An 18,919-nucleotide genomic window follows, 5' to 3' on the forward strand; every position below is an offset into this window, starting at 1 on the left:
CCCTTGCATCTTCAAAAACAAAACCCACAAACCCTACGATGCAATGTGTTGGCTGCAAAACCAATACCTATACTGCGGAACCTGAAGGACACATGATTTGCCAATTTCACAACACATTTTTATACAAATATTAACTTGGCTACTTAGTATCTAGAATTTGGCTACTTAAGGTTCTTATTCATCTATAATAATCATTCTGGTATTTAAAGAAGCAGAACCAGGTTGCAGGCTTTGCTGCTTTAAAAGATAAATAACTAATATAATCAACTTGTATTTCTTATATCAGAACTTTTGCCAATTAAATGTTCATAGTTGAGATGTTTCAGACGTTTCTGCCCTGAAAAAATAAAACTAAAGGGAAAAAGAATGAACATAAGAACACACTGGTGTCTGAACAGTGAATAACAATGAAAGAACTTATGTTACTAACATAAAAATCAACCCATGATTTCCTTTGTTTAATTCATTGTGATAGCACCAAATGCATAATTTGGAGGTGCATGTGTTAACAAGAGCTGTAAGGCTGAAGAGCTTTCTAGTTTTGTTTCTTCTCCTAACTTAAAATTAACTGCACCAACAGTGCTATTTGGTGCCACAGCAGATGTCACAGTAGTTGTAGCTAACATTCAACAACTCAAGCTTTTTTGTTCCAGACCCAATACAAGATAGCACTAGCACTCAAAACCGCACAAGGAGGGAGAGGGGATCTTGTTGGGGGTAGCTTTGAAATTAACCAGGCTCAGCCTATGCTCCAATTACTGAACAAAAGACAATCCTGGGGGACCTCTCTCTGAACCAGTGCAAGAAGCAAACTCTTTTGTTTCTGATCAAATAAATACAGCATTGGAACACAGCGGATATGCAGCAATAGGAGTCTCTGCCTGGGGATGGAAGGGGCAAGAAAAAAAAGAACTCAAAGACCTCAGTCTGGTTACAGTCAAACCACTTCACTGACGGTTAAAACCTATTCCTGAGGGAGACATCTGAAGTTCACTACAGGGGACTGAGAAAACCCCCTTCAATTACTTAAAAAACCCATGTCATGGAACCACATTTTTCCATGCCACTATGGCCAAAGAAATACATTCAGAGGATAGATCTTTATGCTAGAATAAACCATAAACAAGCTCAGCCTCAGTCTTCCCTAATCTATGAATATCCCAAGGAGACCAGATGAACTGGAGAATATTCTGACTGCAAAGGACATCGGAGCAGAGACTACTGAGAAGTGTTAACTAACCTGCCTCAGACTCCAAGCCCGAATAAGTATGTGGAGATCACTAAAACGCTGGACAGAAGCCACCTTACAAAGGAGGTACTTTTCCAATTGATTTATCACTAGATGAGTTAATCCATTCCTAAATGCCTATTTGGTAGTCCATTGTTTAATTCTGTGTTTTGCCTTTATATAGCCCTAATCACCAAAAACTAAAACAAAGAGAAAAGGACAGACAAGTAGTGGACTCAGCACTTATTAATATAAGGGACATAAATGTGCCTGCTTATACAAATGCAAAGATGATGTCTGATTCTTTCTACCAAAGGGGATCGATACAATCTTTTCAAAATCCTCTGTACACTGCACCATTCTGAACTACAACGGCAGCTAATTTGTACATCAGATACACACACACTCTATGTAAAAAACGTAGACACCCAAGTGTAAAGACAGATGGATCTTACTATCACAATGACCAAAGTGTATTAGGTCTTTGTGTATTTGAAAGATCTCCAAATTTCAGGTGAGGGCTTGAATTTTTAAACAGTATTCCATATAAAATTCCAACAAAGTATGCCTTTAGATAGTTCCCTAGAATTCACTGTAATGAGAATCTTTAATAGAAGTTTCAAGTTTGTTGTTTTTATTTCCATCTCTCTACAGATTCTCCCAGTTAGTCCATTAAAGAACTTCTTAGCAAAGTACAGGTATAGGACCAAGAAAGAAAGAAAAAATATTCCGAAAATAGTAGGAACACTTCCTCCAACTTAAGATATCCAGGTTCCAAAGACTCTCAGACTTTCTCCCTCATGTAGTTAACTGGTTTGAAAGATCTGAGAAGGTAAAAAAAAAAAAAAAAAGGACGGGGGGAAAACAGTTCCAATTTCCTTAGGCCCATGCTTGAAACACACCAAGGATGAGGAGACATTTTTTAAGGGGTGGCATTAGTACTCCTTTAAAAAAACAAACAAACCTGTTACCATTAACAAATAAGATTATAGAGTAGAAAAAGGAAGCCACTGAAATTCTATGGTTCTTATAATAATCACTAGGTGGGGACTTCCCTGGCAGTCCAATGGTTAAGAATCCATGCTTCCACTGCAGGGAGCACGGCATCAATCCCTGGTCAGGAAACTTAAGATCCCGCATACTGCGCGGTGCGGCCAAAACTAACTAAATAAAATAAAATAAATAAAAAATCACTAGGTGAAGTTCAAGTGCACAACTGTAAAGCTCTAAAGTACATTAACAATATGCAGGGCTCTACCCAGAAATCAAGCTTTTACAGAACGCTGGTTACCTGTGTTCTGCCTACTGCCAGGCTCACTGGGCTGCTGGGAAGATCAAGTAATATCACTGGTGGCTAAGTGCTTTTAAGAGTTAAAAATGAGAGGCCACATGAGGTCGGGCAGTCACTGTCCCCTACTTGCTAGTCTTCTGAGGCACAGCTGGCTCCCAGTTCCCTTCCCAGCCTCCATCACCAACCTCCTCCTGGCTCCTCTCTCCTTGCTGAGACCTTGGTCCCTTGCCCCATGCTATATGTTTCCTGTCCTGTACAGTCATTTGCACTGCCACAACTCTTACCTCTAGACCAGTGGCTCTGGAAAATTCTGTCTGGAGCTATTTTCTGAGCAGTGTTTCTTATCCTACTTTTAAGTGTTTGAGGGGCATTTCCATGGTGATGTCTTGCCAGAACATCAGAAACTAAAACAAAATCTCAACTCTCAATCTAGTTAACCTTCCTAATTCCTCAGCTTCGACCAATAGCACCAATCCTTCTCTTGCCACAAACCTTGAGTTATTTCTGAACATCCTTCTTAAGCCCATCAGGCACCAAGTGCGGCAGATGTTTTATTCCAAATGTCTCTCACACATCTTTTCCTCTCCGTTTTCTCGGCCACCAACCTGGTCCTGGCCATCATCACTGTGCCTGGATTACTGCAATTGCCTCTGAACAACACCGCAGCAGGTATCCTTCCACTGGCCATGCTAATAACTTCCATAAGTGTTTCCACACCCTCCCTCCTTCCGTGTTGACATTTACCTACTCCAAAACTTTTAACAGCATGTACTGCCTACACTCCACTGCTTGGCAGTCACTCCTTTCACATTTGATCCCCCTCTCACTGACAGACTTTATTTCTTAGCACATAACTTCTATTCTCATCTCCCTGACCTTGTTCAGGTTATTACTCTCATATCTTCTTTCACTTCCTGCAAGCTAAGCCCATTTAATCTTTCAAGGCCTATTGGGATCCTGACTATTCCAGGGGATCTTCCCCAATCACCCTTGAAGTCATTCGTCATTACCCCCTTCCTCTCCTCTGAACTCCGTATGGCATGTAGAATCTCATGTCATTCCCATTCAGTTTTGCCAGTCACTTTACACTGTTTTGGACAGTTTGACCCTATTATATAGGAATGTTAGTCTGGGCTCTCCAGGTAGAAAACAATGAGCTTCTAGGGGGCAGTATCCAGAATTTATGTTTATTCTAATTGTCATCAGTGCCTACCACAGTGCTGTCCTTAATGCGCATGCAACAAAACCACTTCATTGATTTTCATTAGTGTTCACTAGGCCCCACCCAGGGAGATGGAAGCGTCTACTTAAAGGGGAGCTAAATATTACTTTCGCTTATTGTTTGTTCTTTCAAATCTCTTCAGCTCCTTGAGATGATTGCAACCTTAGGTACTAAGACAAATGCTGAGGTGGTTCTTGGCCAATGTGCAGAGGCACCAAATTCTTCTTTGTGACTAAGCAATATTACCAACAGTATTCAATTCCCAAAGTCGGCTTCCTTCTCAGTTGCATCTAGAGCCAAGGAGGTTCCGGGAAAATGAGATGGTCCTAGCCAAAGTCAGTGGTGTGGCATTCACAGCTGATCTGTCTTGACAAATCAGCTGAGAATGAAAAAGCAACCTGCTAATTTTATCAATGACATTTCGCCTTGAGTATTAAGTGAGGACCACTAGATTTACGCAGTCACTAAAGAGTCAGAGGATGTCTGCACATCTTTTTTAGCAATAAAACAAATTAAGGCCCACTCTCTGTTGCTCAAATGCAAACTTGTCTGCTCAGGGGTCAAGAAACAACAGGGAAAAAGAAAGCTCTCTGCCTGAGAAGCTGATGAGTTCCTGCTGCCCAGCGCAGGGTTCTGCTTTGGTAAGCCTATAAGCCAAAAGGGGTGGGAACACAGTTTAGAAGTGGGCCAGAAACTTTAAGGCAGGTAGGTGAAGGTAATTTCAGAAGTAAGATTTCCACTTTAAACATGTTTTTGGGAAGTAGTTCCTCAGTAAGTGCAGTTACTAATGGGAATGGGCTAAAATGGGAGGAGGAAGCAGCTCTCCTCAAATATTCCTCCAGGGCAATTTACTGCAATCCCAAGTTTCAGAAATTCAGAATGAGAGCTCTCTGTCAGTCTGGGTCTGGGTCTGGGTCTGGGTCTGGGTCTGAGTCTCTCTCTCTCTCTCTCTCTCTCTCTCTCTCACACACACACACACTCTCACACACACACACACACACACACACTCACAGCATCTAATCAAGCCTTAGTATTTAGATAAAGGGAACAAGAGATTTTGGCAAGAACGTGTAGACTATATGAAGAACTTCTACCTCAATAATAATAAATGAAATAATACAGTAAATACAGACTCATTTTCGTTGTAGCCATAAAATTTCAGGGGTGACTCATTTCCCTTGTGGCATAGATTAAGAAAATAAGGCACAGAGAAACTCAGATTCTCACAGCTCCAGGTCCTGGGTTCAGGGCCTGAGTTCTCTGCACAGCACTATAGGACACTGTACCAACAAAACCTGGCCGGGTGTGTGCTTGATGGACTCTATTTCATGGAATCTGAAGTTCTTACATGGAGGATGATGGTGGATAGAAAAGAACAGCTTCTGGCTTGCTAGTTTTGTTACCAATGTACTTTACACAACAGATGTATTTCTTACCAGGTTGATTGTAAATAGAACTCTTTTAAACAACTTCTATTTTAAATTCAGTAGGGAAGCTGTTATCTGAAGGAATACTAAAGCTAAATATCGCCCCACGATTTCTTTAATAAATGCAGATATCCAGAGTTTGGATTTGCTTCCTAAAGCAAGGTCTATCATATTATTACTATTATTTTAGAGAAAAGACACTAAAACCCCAATTTTCATGCAATTTTTTTGCTGCATATTATTTACCATTTCTGTTATTAACTAGAAAACACTGATGAGGCCAGAAATTGATTTAAAAAAAAAAGACTCCTCAATAGAAAAGGATTACTAAACTTACTCAATCCTCAATGTAATTTAAACAAGGGAAAACCTGTATATATTTCATTATCTGGTCAGAATTTCAAATTCACTGACATATAAAATATAAGTTCCTGAAATTTTTCTAAGAAAAATTTTATAAGAAAAAAAAGAGTTAAAAATTATATGCAAAATAACAACAAAATGAATTTGCAACAGAAAGCATGGTGACTGAGGTCCCATGGGATGTTGGTCCTACATGATGGGGTGGGAGAGGTGAGAGAAGGCCCTGCCTTTCATCACCCACCACTTTCAGGTCAGGACAGACAACCAAGGCAAGTTGGACAGATGGCCTGGTCTAGGCCCCAGGAGCTTATGCTTCCCTGTAAGAACCTCGGCTCAGGTTTCCATCTCAGTACTGTACCCTCCACATCTCTACAACAGGAACATGACGATCTGCAATTCTAAGACAGTTTTTTGAAAACTAGGCTGATTTTAAAATCTGCTCTTCCCACACCATTCTCTCCACCATCCTTCCAGCAGTGACACAGGTGAAAATCATTTAAAAAACAATGGTCCAGTTTTACTAACATGCTTCTTACATACTAAATCCTCCAGCAAACTACTGAGGTGATTAAAACATTTCCAGTTCTACTATTTTGCCATCTCACATCCTTAAGTCGGTACTGGGACATTTCAAGTAGCTGAATCCCCTTCGGTAGACCTAAAACACTGCAGATCTAATAAAGATGGGGACTATATTATATCCACTTACAGTGCTTAACAAAGCATCATGCACAGGGTTAAGTGCTCAAATATATTTATTGATTAACCTATGAGTTGTTGAAGGTTATTATGCAGATGCTCGAGAAATGTCTACATAACTGTAGCTTGCTGTCAGCCTTCTCCAACTGTGGTGCTTCTGGGCAAACTCACATTTAGAATTTAACCTGAAGTGTTCCTGTGAAGCTACCTATATATTAGTCACACTTAATCTAATTAAGTTCTATTTAAGCCTTATGGGTGAAAAACCATGTTAAGCCACCTACATATGATTTCTAAAGGCAAGAGGTTATTAAACCTAGTGGAAAGCATGCTGAAGTTGGGAGTCAAAAGAACTGGGTTCTAGGTAACCCTACCCAAGTTATTCACACCATGCCTCAGTTTCCTCATCTGTAAAATGGGAAAATGCTACACCTATATGAAGAACACTATGTATATCTTCAACTGCCTATACAACAGGATTACTCTTCAAAGCAAAGAGAAGCCATTTCAAATGATTTCTAAGACACACAGGCTGCACATTTTAATACATTTTTAAAATATTCAGACTGATTTAGACATTTCCAAGGAAATACTTATTCTGCCTCTCTGCTTTCTCTCATGGCATCTGTTGTTACTAGCAGGTAAGGAAAAGTAAAATCTAATGTCATTAACAGTAAGACCCAAGATCTTTAGCGCTCACTCAATGCAGGAGGGAGTTACAGAGAGAAGCAAATGAAAAGGTAAACAAAATGAGGATGAGAGGAGCTGAGGAGAAAGGCAGAGAAAATCAGGTTAATGAATAAAAACAATAAGTCCATCTTTCATCTCTCCTGGCTCCTAATGATGGCAGACGGTGTATTTAATCTGCTGAGAGACCAGATTTAAGGCCTTCTTTTGGCACAGTCCATCCATGAATTATTAACATTTGCAGAAGCAACAGCACATCCGCTCACAGTGATCAGAGAGGAAAGTGATGATTAACTAAAATGGGATTATTAATCCCTCCACTTCCCTTTCCTCCGTCCCCCTCTCTTCTTCATTCCCCACTGGGCTCTGACTGCTTTTTAGGCAGTGTATTTTAAGCTACAGCCTCGGTATCAGAGTCAATACCTCCATGGTAAAAAAAAATAATCAATGACCAATTATAAGTCATAGGTTTTTAATATATGTAAGTTTTTAACATATTTTATTGACCACTGTGTCCTTCATGAGTGGTTACAAATTCTTTATGGACTCAAACACTTAGAAGATAAATACACTGCTTTGCAGGCTGAAAGTTCAGGGTTGGTCCACAGGTGGACTAAGTATAGAAGTTGGCAGAGATGGCTAGAAAAGGGTTTACTTATACTAACTAGACTTCTGTAATAACTTAACCCAGTGGACCTCATGCTGGAGGGCTTGTTCAAACACACATTCTGGGCCCCACCTCCAGAGATTTGGATTCCGTAGCTTTGGGGTGGGGCCTGAGAATTTGCATTTCTAACAAGCTCCCAGGTGATACTGATGCTGCTGATCTGTGCACCACACTTTAGAATCACTGATAAAGAGCTTCTTTCCTGTTGTCAAATGCATTCAGGGCATGAGAGGAATGGAGAAGGAAATTAAAACCAACCTGAAGTAGAAAGTTAATACAAAGACAAAGGTGAGATTTGTAGCTCCTTTCCCCTCCTAACCCCCAAAGAAAATCCTGGAGGCCTCAAGGGCTCTGCAATGTTTGCTGCTCCAAAACAAACCCTATTCCATAACACTCCCCCTTTCCCCAAAATATGAGCTAGTAGGATGAATAGTTAACAAATGGTGAAGAACATATATGAAGTTGAGAGCTAGATTAATTTATAACTTCATTCCTAAAACATGAAAAACAAAATCAAATGTGCCCTTTTCCTTGGTCATTTTCTTCCCCATCATCTTCTCTACTTAGGATTTGGCTTTAGTGTATGATCAATCCTCAAAAAACAAATAAGTTGAAACAGCCTCACCCAAAACAGCTACGTACTATATAACAGAAAAGTCTTATACACCCTCAATATCAAGCTGAGTCAGGCACCAAAAAAGTAGAATATTAGCAGAGGCTTTAGGCAAGGGCCAAAAATAAGGAAATGCACTTCAGAGTACCCATCAAAAGAGCAAAGCATGAGCAGGTTAGCCAGATGGATAAACTAAATTCCACCTCTTCGGGGTTTGCAAAAGCAGAAAACACAAGTAACAAGAGCACGTGAGGAAGAGGCCCACCTCTGGCAGCCAGTAGATCCAGCCTCTCCACCAGGCCCAGCCCCAACCCCACACCTAGACTCACTCTACAGAGCAAGACAGCGCTGGTGGCTGCACGCTGCCAGGCTGCAGAAGCCATTCTTGATTGGCTTCTGAAGCCAATTCTTGAAGCCAGCCATGATTTCACAGCTGCCACTTGATTGCAAAAAAGGAGGTACACTCCCATTAGCAATGGCTGCTCTGGATGCCAGCCAGTCTAAAAGGCTGGGAGGGACTGGGGGGGTGGGGGAAGAAAGAGGGATGCAAAAGACAGAAGGAAAGCAAGAATGAAAGGAAAAAAGGAGAAAAGACAAAAAGAACAGACGAAAAGAATGAAAGAAGGGAGGATAGTCCAAAGGAAGAAAGGAATCAGGGAGAGTGAAACAGAAAGCAAAAAACTGGCAAAAACAAAAACAAAAAATCTTCCCCCTAACCTGCTCTGAACCCTGACAGCCTAGTCCACCTAAAGTTTCAAATATGATATTTGTTCTGGTTTGCCACTTTGCATTTGCTTGGCACCAGTGACCTACTCAGCACAAACAAGGCTGATAGGCTCTAGTGTGACAAATCTCAAGAAACCCTGGGCCCCTTCACATAAAGGGCATCTGTAAAATATATCAGCAGCAGCAGCACTTTTGTTCAGTATCACTTTTTGTTCCAAAGTATATCCCCGATGGAAAAAGTGAGGTTTGTCCCCATTCAGACTACAGTATTACCCTTCTAAGTAGCATTTTCATACCTACGACTGATTTAGTTAACCAGCAAATCTTTCACATGGAAAGGAATAAATGGAAATGTCATTTCAAAGAAAACAAGTAAGAAAAGGTCTAAGGGGAAAGACAGAACCAAAACATCAAGAAATTTGACCAGTGGCAAAAGAACTAGCTTAGCATCTTTGTGGTGGTGGTGATGAGGAGGAGGAGGAGGAATTTATTCAAGCAGTCCACCCCTTGATGCCTTCCTCAGCAAGGCATGATAATAAGGATACAGGGCAAGGTATTAAGAAGCATCTGGGTTCAAGTTCCACCTTTGATAATAACTAATCTATCTTGATTTCGGTTTCTTCTGCTTCTAAATAAAGATGATGCTAACACCCATTCACCTCACCTCAAACACTGCAGTAAGGAACAAGACGGTGATGGACAAAGCCTACTGCAAAGTATTATATGAATGGAAAGATTACTATGGTGTGTCCCTCAAAGTTCACATAAAATTACTAACCTGTTACTTCTCCCCTAAAACTTCTAAATTAGGACAAAGTCATAGAGCTTCTCAATAACTATTTTTCCCAACAGTTTTTTTAAAATAATTTTTTAAATTTTTATTTATTTTTTTTTGACTGCGTTGGGTCTTTGTTGCTGCGCACATGCTTTCTCCAGTTGTGGTGAATGGGGACTACTTTTCATTGCGGTGCGAGGGCTTCTCATTGCGGTAGCTTTTCCTGTTGCAGAGCACGGGCCCTAAGCGCATCGGCTTCAGTAGCTGAGGCGCGTGGGCTCAGTAGTTGTGGCTCGCGGGGTCTAGAGCACAGGCTCAGTAGTTGTGGCACACGGGCTTAGCTGCTCTGCGGCATGTGGGATCTTCCCGGACCAGGGATCAAACCCGTGTTCCCTGCATTGGCAGGCGGATTCTTAATCAGTGTGCCACCAGGGAAGTCCTTTCCCAACTGTTTGAGGGGGAGAGTGAAATGACATAATGGTTGCTCACGAAATCTGCACATCTCAGATCCCTTTTCACACATTAGGAAGTTTTTTCCATTACAGAATAAAGGAAAAGACTGTATATTACTTTATAGGAATTGACCAATTCTGAACTATGAGGGCCATTCTTACAGTCTACCTCTAACACATGCTTCATGGACTAATTCCTCACTGCCCTGTTAAAATAAATCAATTTCCCTTGTCATTTCAAAGATGTTCTACAGCTTCAAGTACCTGGTCCAAACAATTCAACACTCTCAAAATGGTGGCAGTCAAGAAAGTACACTATGGAGCCATTTTCCAAGTTCTGTGAACTAAGGACATCTTGCTTTTGTAATTAGAGGGAAAAGTGAATTTTCCCTCATTCACACCCTTAAAATCCCAAATTTAATGTTTTCTTGTCATCTAACTCCCTCAGCCCTCACTTACCGTCAATTCCAGTCAAGAGGTGTCCAGGTTGTGAAAAGGAGGGTAAAAGTCTTTCATAGGCAGTGACTGCTTCCCTTCCAATCACTCTGAGCCCAGCTCCCTCCATAAGCAGGCCACTGTACCTGCCCCTCAACTAGATTCTAATTTCAACTTCACACTGGGAGAGTGGCACCAGGCACACGCTGAGGACCACTTACGTGGGAGTGCTTGCTTAGCTGGGACCTACTCTTTGCACACCATCACCCCTGCCCAGTTAGTTCCCTGCTGGTCTTCTCTTCAAGATTCTGTTATGTTAGTTTGCATTTATTTCTAAGAGCCAGTTAGACCAAAGAGTACCAATTTGCATGACTTCAGGTATTAATGTTCTGCTGAATGTCAACTCCTCACTTTTGTGCTGTCTCCTAGAAGTGAGTAATTTTGCTGTGCAGAAATTCTTTCCTGTATTCTGGAGCACACACCAAGTTGAGGGCTCTGCCTGTGTCTTTAAAAGCCAAACACAATAATACCCATAGGCAGCCAAATCATATTATAAGATGCAAGATTTCAACATTCCGGCACACTGCCAGAGCTTAATGGCCAGTCAGACACTAATAAGTAAGGAAATGGGTCTGCATTAAACCTACAAATAAGTCAACAATCAATAGTTCAGGATTACAGTAAAAATTTGATGTGCCCTTTAAATTGCTTCTAGCATCATCCTTCTAACTCCAGCTCAGCTTCAGAAGCAAAACAAAACAAAGATGATCAAGCAAGAAGCTGAACCCAACCTATTTTTACAAGCACAAAGCCTTGGCATTTCAAAACTAAAAGCTGCTCCAGGATTTCACAGAAATCCTTTACAGTGTACCTGTAGGGCAGCAAAACTGAGAAATAATAGGCTGGGCTTTAGACAGTAAATTAAACTGACAGCTCAGCAAGCAGAAAACTACGGCAAAAAAACCAGCACCTGGAGATAAACGGAGGAAGCACATTTGGCCTTCTTGCAAAACTCATCTTCCCCCCAAACCAGCAGTGTTTGTATTAAGGTTTAGAAAGCACATTCCAGCTTCTCCCTCAATCAACATTATTTTACTACTAAGCTTATACAAATAAGAGCGATGCCCACCACATCCATTCTCTGTGGGCTTTATACTCTTTATTTTGCTCTAAATGAGTGATCAATTATACTTCTATTTCCTATTTCTACCATCTTTCTCCTTCAAATATAACCTGAAAATTAGTCTACAATGAAATTTAAAACCTAGGGGAATAAGGGCACAGTACTGAACTCACACCCACAGAAGGGACTTCAAGTCTGGCATAATAGCCTTTTAGGCCTTAGGCTCCTCCTTGGTGAAATGGAGTTAACAGTAGTAACTGCCTCAGAGGGTTACTGGAAGGACTGAATGAGGAAACCCACAAAGTGCTCAGTACAGTGTCTGGACACAATAAATGTTCAGTAAACCTTAGCTTTGCCTTCCCTATTTTAGCTGGGGTAAAACAGAAAACCGGAATTCAAAATTGTCTTTGGTGCCATGTTTCACTGTACCAACAAGTAAACTAAACAAAAGAAAGGAAGGGAGACAGGAAAGGAAGGGGAGAGAGATGAGGAGGGAAAGTGGAGGGGAGGAGGGGAGGGAAGAATGGGGGGAAAGGAGAAAGGAAGAAAACATAGCTACTGAAACTAGTACTACCCAAAGTACAGCTGAAGAAGCACCCGTCCACAAGTAGTTTGTTCCCAGTCTGCAGCAGGTAAGTACAAAATCTGAGAATCAGCATTTAGAAACTTTTATAGCAATCTGACAGAGTAATTTTATGTCCACTGAATTTAATTTAAAAAACTAAGGCTTACAGGAATTCCCTGGCCCTGGCAGTCGTTAGGATCCATGCTTTCACCGCTGGGGCCCAGGATCAATCCCTGGTTGGGGAAATAAGATCCCACAAGCCTCATGGCATGGCCAAAAACAAACAAACAAACAAAAAACAAAACCTAAGGCTTATATTCTGCATGTCTTTTATTTCATTTTTTTCTAGTAATTCTTTTTTGCTGTATTTTATAAAAGTATCTCTCAGTCTGAGATAAATTGGGAAAAAAGAAATTTGAGAAGCACGGATTATGTAAGCACCTTCTGAATACAACACCCATCACCATATTCCTTCAACAGGAAGACATGTGGGGCAGTGTGGGGCCTTATCACAGAGCCAAGTGCTACTGTGAATGCCTTAAACCTTCAAGGATTCACCAGGCCCTGCTCATTTAGAGACTGCTTCTGCTGAGACAGGCTCATATGCACTGTAGATAACAGAGAACCGAGTAAGAAATGAGAAAGCACTCCCAGATAATATCATACAAGTATACTTTGGTACCTTGAGCAAATCAAGCATATTATAACCTTCCATGGCTGTGTCTACCTGTCCCTAAGATAGTAACAGCTTTTTTTAATTAGACAATATTTTTTTAATAGATAAAGGAGGAATGGAGAAAACTCTGCCCCACATCCTTGTGCTCGTGTCATTTAAAGAAATAAATCAAATCAGGTAGTAATAAAAATCAGCCAGTGAATCCACACTCCCACTTATGTTCTGCTGACCTAATCCTCCCGTTTGTGTTATGAACTAAACGAATAGCCTGGCTCTAGTTGTAAATGTGTTTTATAAGACAAAGGTTCTTTTTGTACAGTTTCTTGGAAGCTGTGTCACGCCCAGCCCTGCTCAGCAGATTCTGCTGCAGTGCTTCAAGTGCTGTGGTTTTCTGTAAAGCACAGGCGGGATTTTGCTGATGGCATCTCGGCCTCACAGCCACTCCATGGTGAGAAGCGGGGACTAGTCCTTCTGCCCTCCAGGATAACTGAAGCAGCGCGTGCACCGCTGCTCATCATTAGTGTTGGAGACCAGGAGCTGCCTTCACCCTGAGCATGGGACTCATTCAACCTCTCCATATCTGATGTGCAAGATGGAAGCCAACCATTTGCGAGACAGGAAAATGCTCAAAAAGGAAGCAATACACACTGGTTCTGGGAGCCCTGCAGCAAAAGAAATTATAGTACTGGTCTTGTCAGTAGAGGATGTTGTTCATCCTACCTCCCAGCTTCTTTTCCTGGCCCTGCCAAACAACAAACAGAAAAAAGCAAAACCAAGAGTATCTCCTGTCTGAGCCCCTCTCTCAGTTCCTTCACAGAACATGGATTTTTAGTGGAGACAAGGAGAACCTGGGCCCCAAAGTTTTATGACTACGGAGCCACACTTTGTAACCACCACCAATGGAAGGAGCCGCATCAGGCTGCTGGCCTGGAAAGCCTTGGACTGAACACTCCGAAACAGAAATAAGAGATCACAGGGCGCTGTGGCAAGCAGATCAAAGTGGCGCACAGGGTCAAGGGCTGCCATCTGAGAATGACAGACTGGTCTACAGTAGTGCATTCAATATTTGACAAGGTTTTAACCCCCATTTAAATCAAACAGTTTAGCCCATTTCTGATTCCTGAAACCAAGCAATTTAAAGATACCAGAGTGAAGATAACAATATATGTTCCCCATCTCCGGAGTACTGGGGCATCAATAGATATCGGCAGGTTAAGAGAAGCTGGTAAAGAGGGAGGGGATGACTCAACTCCAGTTCAAAGGCACCAGGGCCTGGCCAATACTTGAAGTGCTCTATTAAATTGTTAGATAAATATTTTAGCCGTGGGCTTCTTCCAAAATACTCTTACAGAACCATTCCCACTTCTTTCTTAAGTTGGTAATTGATATTCCCCTGCTCACTACAGGATATAAGAAACCTCTGAGAAGACAAAAAAGCCTGTCATTTCCTGCCTGCACAGAATGCATTCAGCATCCATTTCCTTGCTTGTTCTGAAAGCCCTGCATTCAGGAGTAAGTGTGAATGGTTAAGTAAAAAAGCTGAAATCTTATATCCTTGGCTCACATAAAAGCAGTTTTTCACATTTTCCACAGACGATGCCTTTAACAACCATTTTTATTCCAAAGTTACCATTTCTAATTCCATTCAGAGGACACTTTAATGCAACTGCATACTTTGCCACCATACCACAATGTCTACCTTTCCTCTTATCACAAACAGGCAGAAAAATTAAATCATTTCAGTACTTAACCACAGCAATCAGCATTAGACTACCTAATTATAAACACAAAATAGGATGGCACATTAACCTGCCTCTGTGAAGACACTATTTTTTCCTTTTTACATGTTTACTGGTTTTTACCAGTTCTGAGATTTACTCTGGGTCAGGGTTTAATGACAAGGAACAGCAAATATACTCATTAAGTGGGGGTGATGTGGGCACCGCAGTGTTTACACAGCAGACGAAGCCTAGCACAGCTACTGCCCTGAACAAGAACACAGGACACAGTGTGATGTGTGTCTTTTCCACATGCACCTCAGCCACTACAACTGAATTCTGGCCTAAAACGTACCTGGTATTTGTTCTAGAAAAGGGTTTCTCTCTAACTAACGGGCTTTGGATCCAGTGGGAATTGGATTCATTTGCTAGTGAACCCAAGAGCATTACCTATAGGTTGTTTCAAGTCCAGGATAGGCAGCTGTTATAAGCTGGGAAAGGGCAAGATTCAAATATCCATTAAAGTCCTCTAAAAATTCATAAGAAAGGTTACCATGAACTTCCCACTGACTCTCTTAGGAGCAAGAGGAATATAACAAAGGAGGTCAATAGATCAAATGCTTAACTAAAAATCTTCACACTGTTAGATTCCATGCAAGTCTCTTACATTTTTATATTATGTGAAAACATTTGAAGAGCAAAGTTTTATTCCTTCAGAGTCCATCAATTCAAAATTTCTAATCATCCAATTTGGGCTAGATCACTATTATTTGCAGAAAAGACTGCTCAAGCATATTAAGAGCAGAAACAATAAGGAAGATAAGTATGTTTTGCCTACTTAAACCATTTCTCAGAATTGCTATACAAATTATCAGTATGCAAATAGATGCAACTCTTATGAAAGAACCTCATCTCTTCCTTAATTTACTAAAGCAGCTTTGGTAAGACCTCTCCTTAGTACACACACTTAGCAGTTTCAGTTTCTAGGAATAGATGAAAATGACAACTACATTTCTTTAAAAATAATTCCAGAATTAAGATATTGTTCACCCATTCAGAATGCACCCTCCCTCAACTAATTTGAGCTAGGGAAAGCTTACTGCACCTTTCCCTCAATATTAATACTTTGCCAGTACTAATCCTGAAGAGCTGCTATTAGCATACTAATCATTCTAAGAAAGTCTGAACTTCTTTTCAACAAACTGCCACAGGATTTCTGGAACCAATTCCCTACCAACAACTTGCCAGTACTACACACACACAATTAGCACTCAAGACAACTACTTTTCCTCTTAGCTGTAATACACAGCTGCATTTAATCAGCAGTACCTTAATTCTGAAGGTATAAAATTAAAAGATAAACCATGAAAATAACAATTTAGGTGATATGGGATTATACCACCGGTGATTCATTTTTATGCTTACCAAAGCCATTTAGTTTCTTCTGATTATTTAAAAGATAAGCTAAGAGTGGTTTGAGTATACTCTACATTTCCAAGGACAGAAAAAGGAAGGAAATAATGAAAATTTTATTATAGATATAGTGTGGTAAGTAGAACGAGTTTTTAACAAGTCAATTATTATTGCACCATTTTCTTATATTTTATCCTCTTTTTAAGACTTCTTTTTCTCTTTATTCATACAGGACAGATTTCCATCTGGAAATTGAGCATATTATGAAGATGTTTAGTTCCATATAGAGTTTTTTTGTGTGTAGAAGGGGCTACATTTTCATTTATCATGATTTAAATTGGTTGCTAAGTCAATTCCAACAACATAATCTAAAGTTGTTTACTTTGTGGGGGAACATTCAGAAAGTTTTGTTTTTTCCTAAGCAGTAAAGCCAACATGCTATATTTGGAGGCCATGGCAAGAGAGATCTGAGACTATGAAAGAGGTGGCATCTAGGAAAGCCTTTAAGAGGGTCAGACTGAAATTATGGCTCAGACATTTTCAGAGGTGCTACTCCACGCTAAAGGAAGGGGGTGAGCAAAGGCCTAAAGTATAAAAGGAAAATCAAAGAGTTTGGTAACCTGGTTAGCTGAAGTAGAAATCTCTTTCTCACACGCCCTCCCCCCCCCCACAATTTAATCCTACCTATACTTACCCTGTAAACTAGAGTACTTAAAAATACTTTAAAAAAAAATCAGACTGTTTCTAGTTGGAAAATGTCTCTTGAGAAATCTCTTAAACATATTATAGAACATTAACCTGTTTGGAGAAAATGACTATGACTAAACTCTGGAATCCGACAAGGGTAGTCAGCCTCACTTTCCAAGGCCTGAAAGAGAGTGCTGAGGATGAGATCAGATACTTGGTTGAGGTTTGCAGTCCCTGGAACAACTAGAAATAGATGTCTTATCCTGAAACTCCTCCATGAAACAGAGTTAGATTTGAAGATGTTTCATTTATTACAGTTAATTGACAGTTTTAAATTTTCTGGCACTGTAAGTATAGTGGGTTGAAGTGGGTACTGCCAAAAATATATGTCTAAGTCCTAACTCCTGGTACCAGTGAATGTGATCTTATTTGGAAATGGGGTCTCTGCAAATGTAATTAAGGTAAGCATCTCAAGATGAGACCACCTTGGAGTTAGAGTGGGCCCTAAATCCAATGGCTGGTGTCCTTATAAGAGAAGGGAGAAGTGGATTTGACACACCTGACAACAAAACCTATGAAGATGGAGGCAGACTGGACTTATGCTGCCACAGATCAAGGAATGTCAGGAGCCACCAGAAGCTAAAAGAGGACAAAGTCTCCTCTCGTGCCTTCGGAGGGCACTGCCAACACCCTGATTTCAAAGTTCTGACCTCCAGACTGTGAGAGAATGCATTTCTAATGCTTTAGGCCACTAAGTTTGTGGCAATTTGCTGTGGCAGCCATAGGAATCTAATACAGTAAGTTCAGCAATAATATTATTATATTTTGGTTTAATGCCATTTGGAAATATTACAGCCTAATGCCGAGAAACTGCAGCTCCCATTTTTTATGGCCAACCCAGGCTATTTCTGCAGAGCCTTCTTGAAAAATACATGTAATCTAGTGAAAAAGCCCAGGATATAACTAAGCTGTGTAACTGTGCACTTTATTACTATATAATACACATCATCCATGGTACATTAGGTCTGTTCAGACCACAGTAAAAATGTGCAGTCTGCCCTCTATATTTTTTTCCAAAGACAGAAGTGAGCAAGTGGATCTCTGTGAGAGGAACCATACTTGCAAGCACCACAAAGTCACTCAGAATAGAGCAGTACAGTTGTTTTAGTACCATGTCCTCTTAACAGTTATGGCTCTTCAGTTCCATTACAAAAATGTGCAGGCCTTCTTTATGACCATTTCCAAAAATTAAATCAATAAACATTAAAAAAAATTCCACTAGCATCAGCCATACATATATTTAAGTGGGTTTATTTAAATATGTTACCTTTGCTGGCCACAGCAGTCTTTCAAAAATGCATTATCAATGCATGCCAACATCACTGTTTATGACAAACAACAAAAAACCTGTATTAATTTCAAGCTCCATTAGAAAAAGAAGCAAATACAATCAATGTTTACCAAACAGAAAAGGACAACCTATTCATGGGAAAATGCCTTTCCAAGCTTATAGGTAATGCAAACAATGGATGGTACAAAGTCTTGGACAGCACCTGTCAAAGGATCCTTCAGCATTTCCTTTTATGAATTTATAAGCTGACATAAATTCACTCTGACTGATACTCAGTGGGATTAGGGTACGTTCTCATCTCAAAAACTGCACTGATTGGAAAACAAAAGCTCATACACAAAAATCTATCAGATTTATGGTATGTGAATTATATTTCAGTAAAGCTGGTAAAAATAAATGAGAAAAAAAAGTCCATCAAAAAGTATATCTGGGGCTTCCCTGGTGGTGCAGTGGTTCAGAGTCCACCTGCCGATGCAGGGGACGCGGGTTTGTGCCCCAGTCCGGGAAGATACCACATGCCGCAGAGCGGCTGGGCCCGTTGAGTCATGGCTGCTGAGCCTGCGCATCCGGAGCTTGTGCTCTGCAGTGGGAGAGGCCACAACAGTGAGAGGCCCACGTACTGGAAGAAAAAAAAAAAAAAGTATATCTGGCCTTTTTAAAAGCAAAAAATTGAAAATATCCCAATTAACTCGTCCTGGACAACTAACACATTAAGAGAAGAATTAAAAGGAGGACCACTCCATGCTAAGGGTGAAAGCTGGCTTGGCTCCTATATTTGACTACTACACAGGAAGTCAGGAA

At 40.6% G+C, this 18,919-nt stretch overlaps 1 protein-coding gene across 7 annotated transcripts in view; it reads right to left on the reverse strand.

Moving 5' to 3' along the window:
* Positions 1-18,919, reverse strand: part of NUP93 (nucleoporin 93) — a 122,659-nt gene that overhangs the window by 54,612 nt on the left and 49,128 nt on the right. For 2 of the 7 annotated variants that reach the window (XM_033418982.2, XM_033418981.2), the window contains one exon: positions 18,095-18,149. The exons of the other annotated variants lie outside the window; for them this stretch is intronic. The gene's annotated coding sequence lies outside the window, so the exon portion shown is untranslated. The remainder of the gene's footprint in view (positions 1-18,094; positions 18,150-18,919) is intronic. 7 annotated transcript variants of the gene reach the window in all.

This window comes from Orcinus orca, chromosome 20 (assembly GCF_937001465.1).
Source record: "Orcinus orca chromosome 20, mOrcOrc1.1, whole genome shotgun sequence".
Lineage (NCBI taxonomy): Eukaryota > Metazoa > Chordata > Mammalia > Artiodactyla > Delphinidae > Orcinus > Orcinus orca.